We start from the raw sequence: 24,707 nt of genomic DNA on the forward strand, positions 1-24,707 counted from the left end.
CGAGTTCTATGGTCCATATCAATTTGTGAAGAAACTCACTCAAGTTGTGAAGAAAATTGATTATGTTCTTAAGTAATTAAAAAATACCTCAACAAGTTGAAGGGCCTAATGGAAGGTGTTTCTCGGGAGACAGAGGATTTTTGTTAACATCCCTCATTACCTATGCTTTGAGCATAAAATATTTCTTTTGAAAGCAATGTAATCTTTTATATATATATATATATATATATAATTTTAATTATATATTAATTATGTAGAGAGGCACCACTAAACATAATGACCTTTGGTGAAAAGGCGCTTAAGACTATTTATGCTAGAGCTTTCATCGTAAAAGAATATTGATCTATAAATTATTATTCAATTTGTATAAACACATTTAATTTTATTATTTTTGATTTAACATGATAATCGTTAATTAACTACATTTCAATAAAAATATATAAATCTGAAATAAATTTTAACCATTATTATTAATAAAAAGCAAAACTAAAGTAATGTTAACAAAATTTGAGAAAAAAAACCAAAAATTTAATTTTAATTAATAAAATTATTAATAAATAACAATAAAATCACTAACATTACATTAAACTTTTTATTAAATATATATTTTATCTCTTAAATAACGTATTTATTTAATTAATTTAATTATTCTCTTTATGTGTTATTCAATTAATATAATTATACTCTTTAATCAGTAATATATTTATTATTTATTAATATATTTATTTAATTACTCGAGCATTCACGGTTATGAAAAAACTAAGAAACGTCACACCATGTTTCACGGCAATTAAGAAATGTAAAACCATGTTTCTCTTCCATTCAATGTTGTGAAAAATACGGCGCCGACCCATGAAGAGAAAACCTAAAACATATTTATAGAAGAATTGGTGCGGCACTCTCACAATTATACCTTTCCATATTGAATCGAAGTGGAATGTTTCAGCGTTGAAGTCTATTTTCAGCGTGGAAAATCGATATAATCTTCGCCTGTTGTACAGAAATAAGCGGTTTTGATTTTGCGATCTACACCTGCTGTGGTTTCGATTATTTCGGTTGAATTGGGTTTGGATTTTTATTTCCGTTGAGTTGGCGTTAGGAAGTTGTGCTTTCTGCTTTTCCGGGGTCAGTGAGTAGAGAGGCGATGGCACAAAATCAAGTCCAATCAGCAGAACACCGTGTCGCACAACATCAACAAGCAGTTGCTAACGGCAACAACAATCGATTACTGCCGAAATCTCTGTATGTGGGGGATTTGGAGCCCAATGTGACCGAGGCCCAGATATATGATCTCTTTGGGCGGATTGGCCCGGTGCTCACTGTTCACATATGCAGAGATGCCACTACCAACACTTCTCTGGGATACGCTTATGTCAATTATAGATGCTAGTGAGGCTTTACGTTTATTGAATTCTGCGCCCCTTAATGGAAACCATATTCGGGTAATGTACTCACCCCATGACCCCAGCATCCGTAACTTTGTATCAGCTAAAATTTTTGTAAAGAATCTTGATAGAACAGTAGGCGAAGATGCTTTCTATCGTACTTTCGCTATGTGTGGGCCCATTCTCTCTTCTAATATTGCAACAGATGCATCAGGGCAATCCAAAGGATATGGATTTGTGATTTATGAACATGAAGAGGGAGTGCAAAATGCAATAAAATATTTGAATGGTCAGTTTATCGATGGGGAACGGGTTTATGTTGCTCCATTCATGAAAAAGGAGCAGCGAGAACGAGAAAATGGAAACACCAAGTTCACTGAAGTTTTTGTTAAGAATTTATCAGAGTCAATGAAAGATGAGGATTTGAGATATTACTTTAGTGTGTACGGACCAATTACAAGTGCCAAAGTGATTAGCGATGCCGCAGGTAATTCAAAGTGTTTTGGATTTGTTAATTTTGAGAATGGAGATGATGCCGCAATCTGCGTTGAGAATTTAAATGGAAAACAATTGATGGTAAGGAATGGTATGTTGGAAGGCCATTGAATAAATCTGAATTGAGGAGGCAATATGGATTAAATTTTTATTTAAAATATTTGGATGACAACAAGTTGAAAGAACTATTCTCTATTTATGGCACAATCACTTCATGCAAGGTAATGAGAGACTTTCATGGATACAGTAAAGGTTCAGGGTTTGTGGCATTTTCATCTCCTTTACAAGCATCGCAAACTAAGGTAGAAATGAATGGAAAACTTGTTGCTGGAAAATTTCTCACAATCCAATTACTATTACTACCACTTTCTCCATGTATAAGCGTCGTTAGACGAAACCATCCAATTAGCATGGCACTAGATTTTAGTCTTGCATCATAGTTATATTTTACTCATTTATTTAATTATCTTTCTTTCCTCTTTCTAGGTGAGTTAGTTATCTTTCATGTAAAAGGAGGCGGGGAAGATAATAACCACTACTCACTACCACACTAGCTGTAACTTGTAAGCACTTCAATCTTTAATAGTTTCTATTTGGAAAAGGAATGAATACTTAATTATTTAATTAGATTTGAAAGATGATTACTAAATTGGTTTAGTTACATGTTTACATCATATGATAAGTTAATTGTGCATTGGTATGACACAATTGATCATATTAGTTTATATGATTTAGATAATTTGAAATTAGTTGAAGGGCACCCAATGAAGCTATAACATTATTTCTAAGTGGCCATTAACTTCTTAGCAAAGGGCAACAAGAATGATAATAGGGTTTCCACAACTGTATCATTTTCCAGCCAAGAAAGCTAAATACTTTCAAGGCATGTGCTAGATAACAGTTGTGGGAATTAGGGATGATTAGAGATACTTCCACAATGAATAATATTGAAAAAATATGAAATATAATAATATGAATAGACTTTCTAAAAATATAATTTCTATTAATAAAAGCCATGTAACTATTTAAATTTTGACTTTTTCTAATGATGACATGTTTTGTGTGATGCAAAATGTAATATATATGTTTCCAATACCGTTAGATTTTATCACTTAATTAGTTTTAATTTTATATTTTTTTTATTAATTAAAATCAATACATTTTTTAAATAACAAGGCCTTTTATTTTTTATGCTACATGTTCCATTTCATCACTTAGATATTCTTATCCATTACCAAGATAATCCCCCATAGATTTTGTGAGAAGAAACCAAATTGTAGCTAACGAATAAGATCAAAGCCATAAAGAAATGCCCTCAAAGCTTATTCACATAATAGGTGTTCATGATTCTCCCTAATAGTTCCTCTTGTCTCAATTTATCTCATGCATTTTTACATACCAAGTAGTTTCACTATTCTCTTGTATATTATATGACACATAGAGCTATACAGTGGCATCTTTTTGTTACTTTCATTAGTTTGATCACTTTGCTTCCCTATTAAAGGGCCATTGGAACTAGTGGCATGATTGTCACATTGAATAATGAGGAAAAGCTTGTATTATAATACCTCAACAAGTGGAAGAGTCTAATGGAAGAAGATGCTTCTTGAGAGAGAGAAGATTTATATAAACAACATGTCTCATTTCCTATGCTTTGAGCATAAAATATTTCTTTTGAGGAAAAGGTAATCTTATGTATAAAAACTAAAATAATTTTAATTATGGTTTGAGCCTAAAATATTTCTTTTTAAGGAAAAATCGATATTATGTATAAAACTAAAATAAATTTAATTGTATATTAACTATATAGAAAGGCTCTAATAGAAGTGAAAAAGCACTTAAGGCTATATTTAAACATGAGCTTTTATGGTAAAACAAACTTCATCCATCAATTATTATTGAATTTGTATAAATATATTTCTATTTATTAAGTTTTCTTTAATAAAATAATGATTAATTAATAAAGTTTCAAAAAAATATATATAAAAAGTGAAGAAAATTAGAAAAAATATTATTAAATAAAAAATAAACGATTTAAAATAATAATAATAATAATAATTTAAAAAATAAATCACTAGAGGTTACCATATATCCTTCATGGTACATCCTTCATTTTATATATATTTTGTGTATTAAATAACATATTTATTTAATTAATATATTTAGTCTTTAATGTTTAATATATTCAATAATATATTTATTTAATTAGTCAAGTATTCACGGGTATGAAGAAACTAATAAACCTGAAACCATGATTCTCCCAGTCTGTTTTGAATTGTCAGGATTGATTTTGCTATTCAATCTTATGAAAATTAGGATGCCCACCAATGAAGAGAAAACCTAACCTTGCACCTATTTCGAAAATCCGATCCGCCACATATTTATCCCTCTCCACATGCCTAGTGAAGAAAGACATTCATGAAAATCGATGTCATCTTCACCCGCGGTAGAGAAATAAGCGGTTTTCATTCTCCATCGGTGGATTTTTGACCTACACCAGCCGTGGATGGATTTCTGTTTTTATTTAGGTTTAACTGGTATTTCGGTTGAATTGGGTTTGGACTTTTATTTCGATTGAGTTGGCATTTGGGAAGTTGTGCTTTCTGCTTTTCCAAGTATCAGAGAGCAAAGAGCAATGGCAAAGATTTAAATCCAACCAGCAGAACACCGTGTTTCGCAGCAATACCTAGCAATTGATAATGGCAACAACAACCAATTACTACCTAAATCTCTGTATGTGGGGGATTTGGAGCCCAATGTTACCGCGGCCCAGATGTATGATCTCTTTGGGCGGCTTGGCCCGGTGCTCACTGTTCACATCTGCAGAGATGCCATTACCAACACTCCTCTGGATACGCCTACGTCCATTACAGCTTGGCTGAAAATGCTAGCGAGGCTTTAAGTTTCTTGAATCCTACACCCCTTAATGGAAACCCTATTCGGATAATGTACTCACCCCATGACCCGAGCATCAGCAACTTTGTATTAGCTAAAATATTTGTTAAGAATCTTGATGAGCAAATTTGTATTAGCTAAAATATTCGTTAAGAATCTTGATAAAACAGTAGATGCAATAAAATATTTGAATGGTCAGTTTATCAATGGCGAACTGGTTTATGTTGGTCCGTTCATTAAAAAGGAGCAGCCAGAACGATAAAATAGAAATGCCAAAGTTTAATAATGTTTTTGTTAAGAATTTATCAGTCTCAGTGGGGAACGAGTTTATGTTGGTCCATTCATGAAAAAGGAGCAGCTAGAATGATAAAATGGAAATGCCAAAGTTTAATAATGTTTTTGTTAAGAATTTATCAGACTCAATGAATGATGAGGAATGATGAGGATTTGAGATATTAGTTTGGTGTGTAAATGAAATTCAAAAGCGTTTTGTATTTTCTAATTTTGAGAATGTAGATGATGCAGTAAATTCCTTCCAAAATTTAAATGAAAGAAAATTAAGGCAAGTAATGGTATGTTGTAAATATGGAACAACTCTTTATTTAAAGTATTGGATGATAATATTGATGATAACAAGTTGAGAGAGTTGTTCTCTATTTATGGCACAATTGCTTTATCCAAGGTAATGGAGGACTTTAATGGACACAGTGAATGTTCAGGATTTATGGCATTCTCATCTCCTTTTCAAGCATGCCTAGCTATGATAGAAATGAATGGAAAAGTTGTTGCTGGAAAACCTATTTATGTTGCTTGGGCTAAGCTAAAAGATGTGAGAACATAAATGCTACAATCTCATCACTTAAGTTACTTAATCGAATTGGCAGTGCAACATAATCCATCATTTTCTTATAGCTATAGCTTACACATCTTGCCTGTGAGTGGTTTCTAATTTAGCTATCCTCTTTTATAACCATCTCTTGTGCCCTACAACAACCCCCCATTTCATATCATTCTTATTTACAAAAAAATTAACATATGGAATGGGTCCCTTTTAAAAAAAATTTGGCATCAATTCTTGTATGTTCAAAAAAGGCCGGATAATCAAATGAGTTTTCATGTATTTAGGCCTTTTTGAATATTAATGTTTCAAATAATAAATAATCTTTTGTTATTGCGATAAAGCGATCACAAGATCGCATATCGCAATAACATGAGAGATGCATTCAAGTGGCATTTTGGTCTCCGCCGATGTGATATCGCTATCGGCGATTGGCAATGTTACATGCACACCAAGTAACGGCACATAACTCATGCCCCGACGCGATGCGATATCGGCGATCGGCTATCGGCGATACCTCATGTGGAACCACTTTATGTTATAAATCCCGACCCGATGCGATATCGCTATCGGCCGTCGGCAGAATTCCATGCACTTTAGTAAGGCACCCGGTTCCTACCCCCGATGCGATGCGATATCGCAATCGGTAACCCCCGAACCACTTTATATGCACCTAGCTCTGTTACCATGCGCTAGCCCAATGCGATATCGCTTATCGGCTGTCGGCAAGATCTTTTGGTGATAATTGTGCAGCACTTATTCACCGAAGCGATGCGATATCACTCATCGGTGGTCAGCATTCTTAAAAGCCATTACTTAAAGCTTTAATTTTATATTCATATCCGGTTGACAAAGCGCGAATCCCAAAATGCCGTTAAATGCAAGGGATAAGGTAATGCGTGTGTATTTAAAAGATTTTGCCCCTTCGATTAACGAACACCTGCGCTTAACCGCCAGAATATCTGTTGCACGCTTAAGGGAGTCATTCACCCGGATAACGGTGTAATCATCACATTTAATGGGTAGCAGGCCTCAAATCACCATTAATGCATCTGCAATATCCTCTCAGCGATTGGATCCGCAGCCACTTTTGAAAATTAATCTTAGCACGCTTCAAATGATATATCTATCCCGCCGTGAAGTGTCATTGTTATTGTGTTGTTACGATTTCTCTTGCAATTGTGTAGAATTCGTCTTTTGAGAGAAGCTTGAACATGATGGGGAAAAGATCCAAGAGGACTATGGGCTCTGCTATTACACCTGTAGCAGGTCAAGCTGCCGCAGATAAGAAGAAAGGCCTCATTTCAGACACTACGTGCACTGGTCTTAACAAGACTACATGGCAGGGCACATATAATTTATTAGAAGTTGAGCAACCGGAAGTTTCAGTGACAGAGGCTACTGCGGACTCACTCAAAAAGTCCGATGCAACTCTCAAAGAGTTGGCTGATTCCTTTCTTCACAGAATAGCGACCAGAGAGCAAGTCCTTCCCTACACTAATGTAGTGCGATGGGAAATCGAGGAAATTCCAATCATTGACAGAACGCTCCACACAAGAGACGGACGGATTTTCGGGTCGTTTAAGCCAGAGCACCTAAGGCAAATGTATCATTTGCCTGAGCTAGAGAAAATCTACAACAAAGACTTCGTGGAGAAGTTTGCAGCTGAAAATGAAGTACCATCCGAGCCCATTCGGGATTGGAGGTAGAACCTGGCCAAACACAAGCACGAAAGCTCGGGTAAGTACTCCGTTTATTCTTTGGCTTCTCCCTATTGCTATGCGGGAATTATGATGTGTAGGCTATGGGGATTACATGACTCTGCCAATTTTGATATAGAAATGGTTCCCCTGATGGAGGCCGCTGTTAATAGTATAATCATGGATTGGGCCACCATTCTTTCTGATAAGTTGACTATAGCTGTTCGGGATTTTAGAGCTAAATCTGTAGTCACCGAAAGGAAAATCCCCCCATTTTATTATAGTGCCTACATTATGGACACATTGTGTTTTAACTCTGAGTTTCCCATCCTCGGTTGGAGATGGACCACCCAAGACCCTTCGCCCATTCATTTGTATCATCAGAAACTGTGGAAGTCCTCTTACAAGGACCATTTGTATCAAATTTGCAATGGTTTTATGATTCCCATTCATTATTCCATTTTTGATCGGCCTATTCCCAAAATTTCCTATCTCGCTTCCTTCGACTTACCAGCTGTAGCAGGTTGGTTTGGAGAAGAGCATTTTACCTATATTAGGGTTTATGGGAGCCAAGCCAAGCCGCATGTTCTCCCTCTATATGTTCCAGACAAACTGTTAGCCCGAGAGATCTCCTACCAAATTATGGCCAAGAGTGTAACCCAAACTCTCAAGAAAGAGAAGAAGAGGGGCTGGCCCCCTTTTCCCTTGAGGATGGGTGTTTTTACTTTGCATAATCTTCAGCATGCAGAAAAGGAGGCTATAAAGATGCAAGCTTTATCCCTGCCCACTATGCCAGCCAGACTCTATGATCCAAGGAAGACTGCTTTCATTGCCCTAGAACAGGCCAAACTGACAAAGATTGACCATCAAGAGGATGAGTTTGATGACCTGTTCGTAGCTGCCGATACAATAAGCCAAACCAAAGAGCTTGCCAGGATGAAATACAATGATGAGAATTTAACTGAGTTCAATAAACTTAGAGAGCAGAGGTTGCAAACTCTGCCTCTAGATTTATTGTCATTAACCTCAGCGTCCTCCTCAAGCGAGCCTGGTCGGAAACAGACAAGCCAACCTCCTGTTATAACTAAGGAACAAAAGAAACAACAGGAGGAAAGGCAAAAGAAGCAGCAGGCAGAGAAGCAGAGAAAGGAGCAATCTGAAAGGCAAAAGAAGGAGCAAATGGAAAAGCAGCAGAAAGAGCAGAAGGAACAAGAACAGAGAAAGCAGAAGCAGATGGAGGAACAGCGGAAGAAGAAGAAAAACAAAAGAAAGAACTGGCAGATAGGCAGAAAAAGGAATTAGCAGATAAGCAAAGAAGAGAGCAAGAAGAGAAACAGAGAAAGGAGTTAGAGGAGCAACAACGGAAAGAGCTGGAGGAGCAGAAGAGGTTGGAACAAGAAAAGGAGAAGAGTAAATCCCAGACGGAGCAACACAAACAGACCTCCATAGATCCTGAATTGCTTAAACAATGGAATCAATTCGATTCCATTATCAGTGGAAAGGAAGGCTCCAAAGACACAGACACCTCTAAGACAAGCGACGGACCAGACACCACTTCTTCTCAGGTTCTAAGCGGAACCAGCGGCCCACCCACTTCAAAGGATGTCGAGGTAATCACCAAAGACCCTTCCGATCAGATTGTGCTCCAGGTGGAAGATATTCCTCCCCTGGACGTTTTCTACAGCCCTAGGCACAAAGCAATTGTTAAGCGCTCAAGGAAGAGACGAAGGCTTGATCAACCTTCCATCTTTCCTGAGCAAACAGTCACGGGGAATGTAGTCTGGAAGGAGGAATTGGACCCCTCCTGTTGGTAAGGTAAATCCCCTCTGCGGACAGAGGCGATCCCACTAGCCTATCACATAACTAGCCACAAACAAACCACGCTGCTACGCAAGTTCCTAGTTATGCATCAAAGGTGAATCAAGAAGACTAACCTGGAGCCCAACGCTATGATTGAAGCAGAGTTGATATCCTCGATCCCTTGCTTCAACAGATCATAATGAATACCTGCACATGCAAAGGAAGAGACAAATACCAACATAAAAACTACCAAGGCACAACTATATTTCAGTCAGAAAGGAAATAAATCAACATATCACCATGACAGATAATGAGATTGGAACTATAATAGCAGTCGCTCATCAATTAATGAACAGGAAAAGTTACAACCATTGTTTTGACGTCGACCCTTCTCCTGGCTGGGTGAGTAACTATATGTGTCTTGACATGCAACTCCTCTCCGGCAACATAACCTCTCTAGCACTCATTAGCATTCTCTCCATGACCAATAATCATCACTACTATAACTCAATTACCAAATCACTAGCATAACACTAACACCAACACTCTCTCTTGCACTAGCACTAGCTTGTCCAATGCATAATGACAAGCTTATATAGATGGAGAAGGGATGAGGATGCGATGAACCGAGACACCTTTTGTGGAATTAGCAAAAGCCATAAAGATGGATAAAGCTCGACAAAAGACTGATTTTCTATCCTCAGAAAAGCTCCATGTAATGAAGGAAACAACAGTCGGATGTGCATTAAGGCAAAAAGCATGACTAAATTTGGTTGGCGCAATCGTTGCTCTGAGACAGAGCGCCAATGGTCGCGCCCTCTTTTGAGGATCTCCATCATTGGCGCGGGTAGGATACTGTGGACTTGCGCCAATGGAAAAAGAGCACTTTTTAGGGATGATCTGCAGAAGGTGTCTTCAGGGAACATGGAGTACATACTCAGGGGAACATAATGCAAGTGTTTTTAGCCCTTGTCACTTCTTATAACTCCCGGAATGAGTCCTCCAAGGTACGACAAGAGGAGTAATAGGGATGGTGACAAATTACTGTGTAACACCTCCGATGATCTGACAAAGTTGTCGCAGTATGTGGGAGCTTATTCCGTAGCGACTATTGACAAAGCATCGGAGGTAAGTCTTCTATTAAAGACCAAGGACCAGGAAATTGGTGCATTACAAGCAGAACTAGCAGAGGCGAAGAACAAGGCAGCGCAGGTAGAAGAGCAGTTGCTGACACAACAGCAAGAAAACAATATATTGACCCAGCAACTGCAAACTGGAAAACAGAGGATTGACCAGAGCGCAATCCAGAAGCAGAAAGAATTAACGGAGGCATTGGCACAATTGAGAGCGGCAAATGAGCTAATGACGAAGTCAAAGGATGAGCAAATCGCTCAACTGTTAGCACAGCTCGAAGATATCAAAGGCACCAAGAAAGTAGAGACTTTCATAGCAGAAGCAGCTGAAATAAATGGCGCATTAATATCTCTGGTTAGACTCCTATGCCGACAACTTACCGAGGTTGAGCCATTATGTGAAATATCTACAACAGTATGTAAGTAGATAGAAAGGGCTAGAAATGAGCTGGATCAAGCCGAAGAAACTATAGCCGAATATCTTGATTGGCAAGATTCTGATGTGGGGAAGGCAGCGAACTTGCCTAGAATCTATGAAACATACAAAGACATACTCTTCATGGAATGGAACACTCAGATGATGAAAGCGGAAAGGGCAGCTTCAAGGTGTAAATTGATTGCTAACAATATTGTTGATTTAGTCAACAATACACTCTATTTGGCCAACATGATCTCTCAGTGCACACCTGGAAGCATAACCACGGCGAACATGATTGAACAAACAAATTATCATGAACTAGAGGAAAAGAGAAAGTTAATTGCTGGAGTAAATACTTTAACCTCCGACGCATATTGGCTCTTTCTAATCAAGCCACACACTCAAAGGTCGACCCTCAAGTGTTTAACATATGCTCTCGGATGCCTGATCCCCAACATTAAGGATGCCACATATGATGCCCAGCTCACTTCGTGTCTCAACACTCCACCGGAAGTAGAGCCAATGCTGGTGATATGTCAGCTGAGGTTTAAAGGCAAAGAGCCCACCGAATGAAGCATTGCTGCCGACTGCCAGATCGCCAAAAAAGATGGAAAATATTTATTGATGCCAATTTAATAGCTTTTCAGTTTTTTCTTAGATATTTAGATTAGATTAGTATTTATAGACCCTTTCATTGTTTTGGAAAGGGTCGTAAATTTTTTTAATAGACTTAAAGGCTGAAGTTTTCACTACTGTGCTTCAGTCTATATTCTTTTATGAAACTCGACCGATAGTCCTTAATTTGACAAGAAGGTTGTTTTATGCAATTGCGCACTATTGTCTCTTGTTTGGAATGCTTTCTGGTTTGAAGAAAGGACTGCGACATAGCGATTTATATAATGGATTGTTGAGCGGCTTACATGGTACTTTTATCTGCATCTGTCCTCTTTCCTCTCATATGAATTGCTGTGTTATTATTTTTGCTATTGTTGAATACATGTATGCGCTGTAACAGCAAATCTTCATTTCATTCCACTATTGGATGTTTTGTGATATGCCCTTTCTTTTAATCATGCATGTAGCAATGATATGAATGACAATGTGTAGTAATTCGCTAGTATCGCTCTGCATAACTAATTATGCAGAGCAATCTTAAATGGTTTAAACATCTATGCTTTAGTGTTAGAGTCATCTATATGCCTGCCTTAAAGCACAGATTATCAAACGCTACGCTTTAAAAAGATTGATAAATCCCGGGATTAGATTATAGTTAATATATTTCGCTGATAGTTTTAGTTGTTAGCTTATCACCATCATACATCATAAGTTACTCATCCATCCCACTTTTATCCATTATTGGGAAACTGGTCCCATTATCCCCAGTCGGAGCCATTATTCCAAACGGAAAAGGAGCTGTACTAAGGTCCGGACCGGGTGGTTTCCCCTTTGTTGTGGCAGCGATTTTCGAGGCCTCAACACCATCCAGTAATATGTGTTTGTGTGTGTGTTTAGATATTTTTTTTTAATCAAAAAAATATTAGTATTATTGGATATTTATAGTTTTTGTAATGATATTATTTCTAAAAAGTTTCCCTTTAGCAAATTTAATTTTATATATATATGAATTCTAGTTTTATTGGTTTCGTAAAGATATAATTTTTAAAATAATTTCTTTCTAGGAAATTTAATTTTCAATAGTTTGTTTTTGTTGTTGTATTTTTTTTAAGAATTCTTTTTGTAATGATATTATTTCTTAAAAAAAAATATTTTCCTAGCAAATTTAATTTTCATTATATGTTTTTTTTAAATAGTGTGGTTCATTGTATTCAAGATCCATACATATCCATTAAAAACCCACCTAAGCCTAATTTTAGAGGTATTTCGTCTCAAATGGGTTACTTTTTTAGCTTCTCACACATTGCAGAAAAAAATTATAGCGAAAATGCCACGATGACCTGTTTGGAGCAGCGAAACCCGAGAATCCAAAGCTTTGATACCAAATATTATGAAATATGTAGAAGCATTGTTGTGTGCCATTTATATTATCCAACCAAATTGGATAAACGAAACAAGGTAAGAATGTAAGAAGGGCGAAGAAGTGTGGCCAATCATTCAAAAGTTGCAAAACATCTCAGTTCAAACAATATTGCCAGAACTTGACGAGGAAGGAAAAATCATATTGGAGCCTGGAGTAGTCACAGAAACAAGAACCTTACATCTATGAAATCGATCAATTTCAAAGTATCTCATCAAGTGGAAGAACTTACCTGCTGAATATTCCACATGGGAGGACAAATATTTTATACAAAAGCATCAAGAACTACTCAAGCATTGAGGACAACACTTTTTGAAGGAGAGGGGCATGTTTGGTCCCTATACTACTAGTGTAACCCCTTATTGTTATTATTATAACCCCCTTATTATATTGTTTTTCCCATGTAGTCCCCATATTGTTATTATTGTTCCCCATAGAAGCCCACTATTATTATTATTGTGCCCTTACATTATTATTGTTATGTCGGCTCTAATTATATTATGACCCCTTAGACTCCTATATATAGAAAGGAGGTCTTGTCATTTGTATCATCCAGGAATTCTTCATTTGTGTAATGTAAAGGAGGTTCCCCCACGAAGAGGCTGAATCCTAAGACGTTGATTTATATTTTCTATCTTTTTGTGAGTTGGATTCATAACAGACACATGGATTGTGAACATGTGGATCTCTTTCCAATCCCCTTACCAATTTTAGAATAGTTGGTTCTATTTAATGTTGGAAAACGAGATGAGAAGCATTCTTTCATTCATTTATTCTTTGATCATTATATCATATCTTTATTTATCTATGTTTTACTATTTGTATCCACTCTTCTACCACTCATTTATATGTGCCCCTTACATTAAATATATATATAGACACACACACACACATAGATCACCTATTTTATTAATCTTTGTATTATATATATACCATCTCTTTCGCCTTGTTATCCTACTGACTTTTCTTATTCATTCTAATTACGACACTCGTTTATGTTTTTTCATTTATCAGAAACATTATTATTATTATTGTTATTATTATTATTATTACAGGGCATTACAAAAAGTACACCTTTTTTGAACTTGGTACTACAGAAGCAAAGTATATTGTAGCTTGTTGCACATTGTGAATGAGTATGGATTCATAAGCTACAATGTGGCTTATTCGACCAGATGCTTGAATCAACTATGTTGTTTTGTGATAGTCAAAGTTATGTGAAGCTCACAAACAATATAGTGTTTCATGCTACGATAAAACATATTAATATCAAGTACCAATTTATTCGTGATATGGTACATAAGGGAGTGGTGAGGCTCTAGTATGTCTCCATTAATGAGCAGATGGATGACATTCTCACAAAGCCTTTCTCTCAGGAAAAGTTTGTATATTTCATAGACAAACATGGACTAGTGAATAACTCCTCTCTCAGTGAGAGGGAACATTGTTGTGACATCAATAGGGGTATGCCTCAAAATGTTGGTAATAACAGGAGCTTCAATCACACTATTTATCAGTGGATAACAAGGCTATGGCTCAGACTATTGGTTGCAATAGGAGCATGAATCTAGTTGTTGGTAAAATAGCATGAGAGATGAATATTCTTGAAAGAAATGTTATATGGGTCCTAGACACTTGTGGAGTGGTTACCTGTTCAATATCATGGTCTACAGAGAGGCCCTTGGATTTGGGACATGGGTTTTGTTAGTGTCAGTCTTTCCAGCCTTCCTCCAGTGATCAAATATGCTCTTACAAAGTGGTCTTAGAGTTTCCAAGTCAAATTTTGTCATTTCAAAGAGTTTTCAAACAAAATTTTGTCACTAGGCATTAGGTCTAGGGTTTGCTTTAACTCCTTCTAAAGTTGTCCAAATGTCAGTCCATGTCACCATTCAGCTGAGTCTATCATCATTCATAGGGTTTTCATTACCATCTCAGTGTCTAATGACTCATTGTACACCTTGTTCATGCTTCAGTTGTGCCTTGGCAAGGTCATTTCCCTCTCCTAGGGTTTTGAAAGCCAATTCCTCTTGGACGGTCAAATCATCGAAAAAACTTGTATCCTGATGTTCATACACCTTCCCCTATCCTTAAAGTACCTTACCAAATTCTTCCCATCCCTTAGATCCCCCAAATTCCTCATTTTGGCACAAACCTTAGTTTCTAGCTACAACGTGGCAATTTTCTAAGTTGGGCCTATGTTTTGCCCTTTTGGACCCCTTCCCCTCGCTCAATATCTGAGATTCCACTTTCCTCTGCTTCCTAACATCCCTCCCCACTACCAAAAATTTCCCCAAGAATTTAGAAGCCCCCTATCCCCTTCGTTTCGCTCCATTTCGACAAAATTCCTTGTTTCACACATCGGGACAAGTCGCACTCAAATGATGTTCCAGAGCAATAAAAGATGAATTTTTCAAAACTGAGAGAGATTTTTGTCCAAAACATGCCAAAGAAGAAAAACCTCCTTCACTTTTTGCATAGGTGTCATGGTTTGAGAGAAATGTCAAGAATACCGTTGCCTCAAGAGAATCAAAGACACCTCTGAAGTGACCTTGGGAAAATCAAGTTTTCTCCTATATTGGTTGGCTAAATGATTTTCTTGATGGGTAAAATGATATCTAGACACAAAGAGATTTCCAATGAGCTATAATGAGCTAAATTTGGGGTTAAGGAAGGTATTCAAAAGTTGACTGCAACAGCACTCTTCCTTGAGGCAGCCTCATTTGGCACTTTTTGACTAGTCTTGGGAGATTTGATTTTTGACAGATAAAATTAACTCCAAATTAAAAAATTCCAGTTGGGTTGGAAATTATACTCAAAGACCTTTCCAACAAGCTATCATGCACCTGATTCTGACACCGGGAAGACCTCCAAAATCCTCCTGCAAAAGCGCGACCCGTTGAGCCTGGCACGTGACCCGTTGAGGGCGCGCGACCCGTCAGGGCACCTCCAGCAGTGTAAAAATTACACAGCCGCACCCGTTGAGGGCGCGCGACCCGTTGGACAGTGCGCGCGACCCATCAGTGTTTCCTCCACAGAAAATTACCAGCAAGCTGCCAAGGAACCACAAATTGCCAAATTTTGCAAGGTAGGCCCTCCATCATAAAAAATTATTGCTTGCTACAGTTCAAGAAGGTCATGATTGTATTTGTAAAAGTTTCCATTTGCAAGTGAAAGTCTCCATTGTGCTTTTGGTTTGAAGTTGTCAAATTGCTAGGGTTTTATATGTTGTTTTGAGGTATCCCATTGTTCTCATTTTTCTTCCATCTCCCATTTCATATTCCTTATCATTCCATGTAAATTTCCCTTCCAAATATGTGAAAAGCCATAAACCCTACCCCTTTTCCCTAAAAAATGAAGAATCAAGACCTAACCCTACCTCTTATTATACCCATGTAAACAATGTATATAATTATGCATATGCAATGATTTTTGCAAAGTTTTTTCCCTTGAATCCCTGTTTTATATATTTATTCCCATTTTCCCTTTAAAAGTGTCCCTTCCCTAACATTTCCCTCGTGCTCCTTGTCCCCTTAAAACAGAATTTTAATCAGCAGTTTTCAAAGCAAAAACAGCAGTACATTTCAGCCACTTTGCTCTTGAAACCATGTCAGAAACCGAAACCGACTATGAGCAAAGTGATGACTGTGAGTCAACACCAGAAGTTGAGCCTGCTCCGGAACATGAAAACCCACTATTGGGCCCGAAAGAGGCCTGATCCCCTCCATATCCTGGCCGAGGCTTCACTGAAGGACCAAGGCACTAAATAGCCCAGCCACAGCACAAATCCCAAGAAATTTTGAACATTTTGGGTCAATTTTGATTTTTCAGGCAATTTACAGGTTTTGTCGATTAACGGGTCTCACCCCCCACGCGACCCTTCATCCTGGCAACTCCATTTTGCAAAAACTCAGCATTTCCAGATTTTTCATGAGAAGTTACATATGCTCATCAATGGACTTGAGATTTTATGAAGTTTTGGGCCTCCAGAAAGTCAAAAAATGAGCAAAAAATGACTTTCTACCACATTTTTGAGACACAGAAAGCAGTCTTGGGAGATTGCAATTTTGGAGGGGAAAATGACCACCAAATTCAGAAATTCAAGTTGGGTTGGAAAGTAGACTCACAGACCTTTCGAACAAGCCTACTCTTGCTCAATTTGGACACCTGGAAGTTCCCCAAAAGTGGTCCCAAAGTCGCGGGACCCGTCAGGCAGAGGCACGCGACCCGTCAGGCAAATTTCTCCAAATTTCAGTGTACAGCTCAGAAAAACGCAGTTTGACCCTGTTTGACTTTTTGGGGTGGATTATTATCCTCTTTGATGTAATTAATGTACTTTTATGACACTTTTACACTTATGTACCTCTTCTCGAAGATTCATTCATGAGATAGGTGAAAATTAAATGAATGAATTGGTTTCCTAGCTTATAGAGGCAAGTTGTTTTGACTGCCTAGATTTTAGTGCTCAGTTTAGAATTAGTTAAAACAGCTCCTAGAAGGATGAGCTCGACCCCTAGAAGCAAGGGAAGAGGTTGGCTTGCCTATATTATGATTTTTCTTAGTCATTTTCAGGGGTTGGAAGGTTGGACTCTTGAGGAAGAAGCTATCATTGTATTATTCACTGTATCTCTGCAATTTTTGGCTAAGGAAGACTAGGGTTTTGTAGTCTTTTTTGGGATTCTTGTGGTTACATGTATTGATGGTGTGTTTCTCTATGTACCTGTAAGTGTGTTATGTGAATAATTTCCTTTCTTTTCCTTCTACACATTAAGCAAACGAAGTGTTAAAGTAAGAATTCATGACTGTCATGCTCTGCTTTTAAGTTTGTTTAATTTCAATGTTTTCTACTGTTTAAGGAGAATTCAAAGTTATTGTTTGCTCTCCTTAGCTCCTCACCTATCATTCCTGACCATCCACCTCAATCAAAGGCATCAATATTTTCTCCTACCTCGCCCCAAAGAACCCCCTGCAGAAACTGTGTCCAATCCCCGCACCCAAAATTGCCATCCCCTCAATTTGCCACCAAAAACCCTAAAAACCCCAAATCAACGTTTTTGATAAGTTTACTAGCCTAAAATCAGTTTTACCCTATTGGTCATCTCATCCATTGAAGATTTCACTGAGATAGACCGGAGAGAGCCCTCTCCAGCCCCGTAGGGCTAGCTACGAGGCTAAGTGGTTTGATGTTGCCTTGAGGTTTACCTTTCTCAGCCTGAGGTGAAATTTCAAGCTCTAACAGGTTTCACTACCGTTTGACTGTGGGAAATGACCACCCTGAACTAGTTAGAGTACCAAGAGGTGAGATACCCACCAGATCATGGTGACTATTTGAATAAGTACAATCGTTTACAAGGGCTAACCAAAGTTGTGGTACACATTTATGATGATGCTCATGTAGGTCAAGGGTATTGACTTAGATAAAGGTGTTATCGATGAGATTTACCTTTGTTTTAGAAAGATCATGTACATAGAAAACATTTGGATAATCATTATGAATACCTACCAAGTTAAGAGGGAGTGTTGAAGAATGCAATTATAGTCAATATTCATAATCCTTGATGTATTTATAATATTATGTACAAACACGAAAGAAAATGATATTTTAAAACAAAAGAAGGAAAATTAAAAGAAATGAAATCAACGAGAAAACCTAAAATTAAGATCTTTGATAGTCCATACTATGGTAAATAACATATTTACTATTAGTTATTACTCGTAATAATTTAAGCAAGTATTTTCATAAAATATGTAATAGGAACAAAAAGTAAATAAATGTACTTACGAAGAGTCACTCGCCGCCATTATTTACGTGATCTTCAACAATTTAACAAATATGAGAATGTGAAAACTTACTAGAATCTAATTTACAAAGATATATGATTTTATTTAAGAAACATGTCTCTTGTATATATTGGGTATTAAATACACTCGAACCTTTTCATTTTACAAAAGGACTTATCACACACATATCTCTATCTCTCACACATTGTGATAAATACATTTTAATTTCATAATTATTAGTTGAATTTCTGAAGTGTGATTGTTTGATGAAGATAAAAGAAATATAATATATATTCACAAGTAATTACCACGATTCATAAATAAAGTAGTTTTATCAATCGCACTGAAAGATGAACAAGAGATCAAACTGAGCAAAACAAATTGCCAAAATATTTTGCAAAAATAATTACAAATTGCATGGATTTCCGAAGATCATTGTGAGTGATAGGGATACCAAATTTAAAGGAAACTTTTCTAAAGCTTTTTTCAAACAAATGAGGACATCCCTCAACATGAGGTTAGCATACCACCCCAAACATGTGACCAATATGAAATTGTCGATAGATGTTTGGAAGCATATCTCTGTCATTTTGTAGGAGATTAACAAAAAAAGGGCTTGAATAGTTACATCTAACACCATGGTGGTAGAATTCCATTTATCACGTTTCAATAAAACTAATGCCATTTTAATCTCTCTATGATTATACACCCCCTAAATGGAAAGAGTTAACCATAAATAATATAAAAATTCCAACAATAAAGAATTAATTTGAGGATAACTAAAAGGTTGCTCGAACACTAAAGGAAAACTTAAATATTGCAAGAAACCGCACGAAGTAGCAAGATGACCAATGTAGTTTTGAAATAAAATTTAAGTAGATTGGGTGTATGTGAAGTTTCAAACCTTACAAACAATTATCGTTAAAAATATATGGGATAAACAAGTTAGGCCCCGAGTTCTATGGTCCATATCAATTTGTGAAGAAACTCACTCAAGTTGTGAAGAAAATTGATTATGTTCTTAAGTAATTAAAAAATACCTCAACAAGTCGAAGGGCCTAATGGAAGGTGTTTCTCGGGAGACAGAGGATTTTTGTTAACTTCCCTCATTACCTCTGCTTCGAGCATAAAATATTTCTTTTGAAAGCAATGTAATCTTATATATATATATATATATATATATATATATATATATATATATATTAATTATGTAGAGAGGCACCACTAAACATAATGACCTTTGGTGAAAAGGCGCTTAAGACTATTTATGGTAGAGCTTTCATCGTAAAAGAATATTGATCTATAAATTATTATTCAATTTGTATAAACACATTTAATTTTATTAATTTTGATTTAACATGATAATCGTTAATTAACTAGATTTCAATAAAAATATATAAATCTGAAATAAATTTTAACCATTATTATTAATAAAAAGCAAAACTAAAGTAATGTTAGCAAAATTGGAGAAAAAAAACCAAAATTTTAATTTTAATTAATAAAATTATTAATAAATAACAATAAAATCATTAACATTACATTACAGTTTTTATTAAATATATATTTTATCTCTTAAATAACTTATTTATTTAATTAATTTAATTATTCTCTTTATGTGTTATTCAATTAATATAATTATACTCTTTAATCACTACTATATTTATTACTTATTAATATATTTATTTAATTACTCGATCATTCACGGTTATGAAAAAACTAAGAAACGTCACACCATGTTTCACAGCAATTAAGAAATGTAAAACCACGTTTATCTTCCATTCAATGTTGTGAAAAATACGGGGCCGACCCATGAAGAGAAACCTAAAACATATTTATAGAAGAATTGGTGCGGCACTCTCACCATTATACCTTTCCATATTGAATCGAAGTGGAATGTTCAGCGTTGAAGTCTATTTTCAGCGTGGAAAATCGATATAATCTTCGCCTGTTGTACAGAAATAAGCGGTTTTGATTTTGCGATCTACACCTGCTGTGGTTTCGATTATTTCGGTTGAATTGGGTTTGGATTTTTATTTCCGTTGAGTTGGCGTTAGGAAGTTGTGCTTTCTGCTTTTCCAGGGTCAGTGAATAGAGAGGCGATGGCACAGAATCAAGTCCAACCAGCAGAACACCGTGTCGCACAACATCAACAAGCAGTTGCTAACGGCAACAACAATCGATTACTACCGAAATCTCTGTATGTGGGGGATTTGGAGCCCAATGTGACCGAGGCCCAGATATATGATCTCTTTGGGCGGATTGGCCCGGTGCTCACTGTTCACATATGCAGAGATGCCACTACCAACACTTCTCTGGGATACGCTTATGTCAATTATAGGTTCGCTGAAAATGCTAGTGAGGCTTCACGTTTATTGAATTCTGCGCCCCTTAATGGAAACCATATTCGGGTAATGTACTCACCCCATGACCCCAGCATCCGTAACTTTGTATCAGCTAAAATTTTTGTAAAGAATCTTGATAGAACAGTAGGCGAAGATGCTTTCTATCACACTTTCGCTATGTGTGGGCCCATTCTCTCTTCTAATATTGCAACAGATGCATCAGGGCAATCCAAAGGATATGGATTTGTGATTTATGAACGTGAAGAGGGAGTGCAAAATGCAATAAAATATTTGAATGGTCAGTTTATCGATGGGGAACGGGTTTATGTTGCTCCATTCATGAAAATGGAGCAGCGAGAACGAGAAAATGGAAACACCAAGTTCACTGATGTTTTTGTTAAGAATTTATCAGAGTCAATGAATGATGAGGATTTGAGATATTACTTTAGTGTGTACGGACCAATTACAAGTGCCAAAGTGATTAGCGATGCCGCAGGTAATTCAAAGTGTTTTGGATTTGTTAATTTTGAGAATGGAGATGATGCCGCAAGCTGCGTTGAGAATTTAAATGGGAAAACAATTGATGGTAAGGAATGGAATGTTGGAAGGGCATTGAAGAAATCTGAATTGAGGAGGCAATATGGATTAAATCTTTATTTAAAATATTTGGATGACAGTATTGATGACAACAAGTTGAAAGAACTATTCTCTATTTATGGCACAATCACTTCATGCAAGGTAATGAGAGACTTTCATGGATACAGTAAAGGTTCAGGGTTTGTGGCATTTTCATCTCCTTTACAAGCATCGCAAGATAAGGTAGAAATGAATGGAAAACTTGTTGCTGGAAAATTTCTTTATGTTGATTTCGCTGAGCCAAAGGAGGAGAGAAGTGAAAAGTTACAGAGTCATTTATTCAAGTCTCACAATCCAATTGGTAGGGAACCTACTATTACTACCACTTTCTCCATGTATAAGCGTCGTTAGACGAAACCATCCAATTAGCATGGCACTAGATTTTAGTCTTGCATCATAGTTATATTTTACTCACTTATTTAATTATCTTTCTTTCCTCTTTCTAGGTGAGTTAGTTATCTTTCATGTAAAAGGAGGTGGGGAAGATAATAACCACTACTCACTACCACACTAGCTGTAACCTGTAAGCACTTCAATCTTTAATAATTTCTATTTGGAAAAGGAATGAATACTTAATTATTTAATTAGATTTGAATGATGATTACTAAATTGGTTTAGTTACATGTTTACATCATATGATAAGTTAATTGTGCGTTGGTATGACACAATTGATCATATTAGTTTATATGATTTAGATAATTTGAAATTAGTTGAAGGGCACCCAATGAAGCTATAACATTATTTCTAAGTGGCCATTAACTTCTTAGCAAAGGGCAACAAGAATGATAATAGGGTTTCCACAACTGTATCATTTTCCAACCAAGAAAGCTAAATACTTTCAAGGCATGTGCTAGATAATAGTTGTGGGAATTAGGGATGATTAGAGATACTTCCACAATGAATAATATTGAAAAAATATGAAATGTAATAATAGGAATAGACTTTATAAAAATATAATTTCTATTAATAAAAGCCATGTAACTATTTAAATTTTGACTTTTTCTAATGATGACATGTTTTTTGTGATGCAAAATGTAATATATATGTTTCCAATACCGTTAGATTTTATCACTTAATTAATTTTAATTTTATATTTTTTTATTAATTAAAATCAATACATTTTTTAAATTACAAGGCCTTTTATTTTTTATGCTACATGTTCCATTTCATGACTTAGATATTCTTATCCATTACCAAGATAATCCCCCATAGATTTTGTGAGAAGAAACCAAATTGTAGCTAATGAATAAGATCAAAGCCATAAAGAAATGCCCTCAAAGCTTATTCACATAATAGGTGTTCATGATTCTCCCTAATAGTTCCTCTTGTCTCAATTTATCTCATGCATTTTTACATACCAAGTAGTTTCACTATTCTCTTGTATATTATATGAAACATAGAGCTATACAGTGGCATCTTTTTGTTACTTTCATTAGTTTGATCACTTTGCTTCCCTATTAAGGGGCCATTGGAACTAGTGGCATGATTGTCACATTGAATAATGAGGAAAAGCTTGTATTAGAATACCTCAACAAGTGGAAGAGCCTAATGGAAGAAGATGCTTCTTGAGAGGGAGAAGATTTATATTAACAACATCTCTCATTGCCTATGCTTTGAGCATAAAATATTTCTTTTGAGGAAAAGGTAATCTTATGTATAAAAACTAAAATAATTTTAATTATGGTTTGAGCCTAAAATATTTCTTTTTAAGGAAAAATTGATATTATGTATAAAACTAAAATAAATTTAATTGTATATTAACTATATAGAAAGGCTCTAATAGAAGTGAAAAAGCACTTAAGGCTATATTTAAACTTGAGCTTTCATGGTAAAACAAACTTCATCCATCAATTATTATTGAATTTGTATAAATATATTTCTATTTATTAAGTTTTCTTTAATAAAATAATGATTAATTAATAAAGTTTCAAAAAAATATATATATAAAGTGAAGAAAATTAGAAAAAGTATTATTAAATAAAAAATAAACGATTTAAAAAAAAAAAAATTTAAATTTAAAAAATAAATCACTAGACGTTACCATATATCCTTCATGGTACATCCTTCATTTTATATATATTTTGTCTATTAAATAACATATTTATTTAATTAATATATTTATAGTCTTTAATGTTTAATATATTCAATAATATATTTATTTAATTAGTCAAGTATTCACGGGTATGAAGAAACTAATAAACCTGAAACCATGCTTCTCCCAGTCTGTTTTGAATTGTCAGGATTGATTTTACTATTCAATCTTATGAAAATTAGGATGCCCACCAATGAAGAGAAAACCTAACAAACCTTGCACCTATTTCGAAAATCCGATCCGCCACATATTTATCCCTCTCCACATGCCTAGTGAAGAAAGACATTCAGGAAAGTCGATGTGATCTTCACCTGCGGTAGAGAAATAAGCGGTTTTCATTCTCGATCTGCGGATTTTTGACCTACACCAGCCGTGGATGGATTTCTGTTTTTATTTAGGTTTAACTGGTATTTCGGTTGAATTGGGTTTGGACTTTTATTTCGATTGAGTTGGCATTTGGGAAGTTGTGCTTTCTGCTTTTCCAAGTATCAGAGAGCAAAGAGCAATGGCAAAGATTTAAATCCAACCAGCAGAACACCGTGTTTCGCAGCAACACCTAGCAATTGATAATGGCAACAACAACCAATTACTACCTAAATCTCTGTATGTGGGGGATTTGGAGCCCAATGTTACTGCGGCCCAGATGTATGATCTCTTTGGGCGGATTGGCCCGGTGCTCACTGTTCACATCTGCGGAGATGCCATTACCAACACTCCTCTGGATACGCCTACGTCCATTACAGCTCGGCTGAAAATGCTAGCGAGGCTTTAAGTTTCTTGAATTCTACACCCCTTAATGGAAACCCTATTCGGATAATGTACTCACCCCATGACCCGAGCATCAGCGACTTTGTATTATCTAAAATATTTGTTAAGAATCTTGATGAGCAACTTTGTATTAGCTAAAATATTCGTTAAGAATCTTGATAAAACAGTAGATGCAATAAAATATTTGAATGGTCAGTTTATCAATGGGGAACGGGTTTATGTTGGTCCATTCATTAAAAAGGAGCAGCCAGAACGATAAAATAGAAATGCCAAAGTTTAATAATGTTTTTGTTAAGAATTTATCAGTCTCAGTGGGGAACGAGTTTATGTTGGTCCATTCATGAAAAAGGAGCAGCCAGAACGATAAAATGGAAATGCCAAAGTTTAATAAT

At 35.9% G+C, this 24,707-nt stretch overlaps 2 pseudogenes; both read left to right on the plus strand.

The window, feature by feature from the left end:
• Positions 1-1,445: 1,445 nt before the first annotated feature.
• On the plus strand, positions 1,446-4,782 carry LOC149159199 (polyadenylate-binding protein 2 pseudogene; annotated as a pseudogene).
• A 15,794-nt stretch (positions 4,783-20,576) lies between these two features.
• On the plus strand, positions 20,577-24,319 carry LOC149159200 (polyadenylate-binding protein 4 pseudogene; annotated as a pseudogene).
• Positions 24,320-24,707: the final 388 nt, after the last annotated feature.

This window comes from Pinus tabuliformis, chromosome 5_2 (assembly GCF_031772625.1).
Source record: "Pinus tabuliformis cultivar Carrire ecotype Pingquan chromosome 5_2, CPIR1, whole genome shotgun sequence".
In the NCBI taxonomy this organism is placed as follows: Eukaryota; Viridiplantae; Streptophyta; class Pinopsida; order Pinales; family Pinaceae; genus Pinus; species Pinus tabuliformis.